Genomic DNA, 437 nt, shown 5'->3' on the forward strand with positions numbered 1-437 from the left:
GAAACTCCCATTCCGGAACAAAGAGGCACCACCCCTGGCCCTAACCTGCATCGCCCCCCCTCTCCGCACATCGACTAAAGAGCGGGGAAGATGCATCAATAGCGCCAATTAGGTTGTCCAGCCAGACACACATCCGTTGTTCTAGCTTTGCAATGCCTGGGATGCGCCGGGAGTGGGCGGATGAGGGTGGGGGGTGGAGGAAAGCTCGTTTGCAACATGACACAGAGCGATATTGATGCGGTTTATTGGGTTGCAGATATATAAGTTGCAAACGCTTCCTGCAAATAAATATTGACGAGGATGCATGACTCGAGTTACGTGAGACGAGAACCTGTACTTGTATTCTCTGACAAACCGGGGTAAGGCTCTCCGCTGAACAATACTTAGCGATGTGCTATACTTAGCGACAAAGTGCTAAATTTAAACCAGTAGGTCCG

This window comes from Penaeus monodon, chromosome 19 (genome assembly GCF_015228065.2).
Source record: "Penaeus monodon isolate SGIC_2016 chromosome 19, NSTDA_Pmon_1, whole genome shotgun sequence".
Classification (NCBI taxonomy): domain Eukaryota; kingdom Metazoa; phylum Arthropoda; class Malacostraca; order Decapoda; family Penaeidae; genus Penaeus; species Penaeus monodon.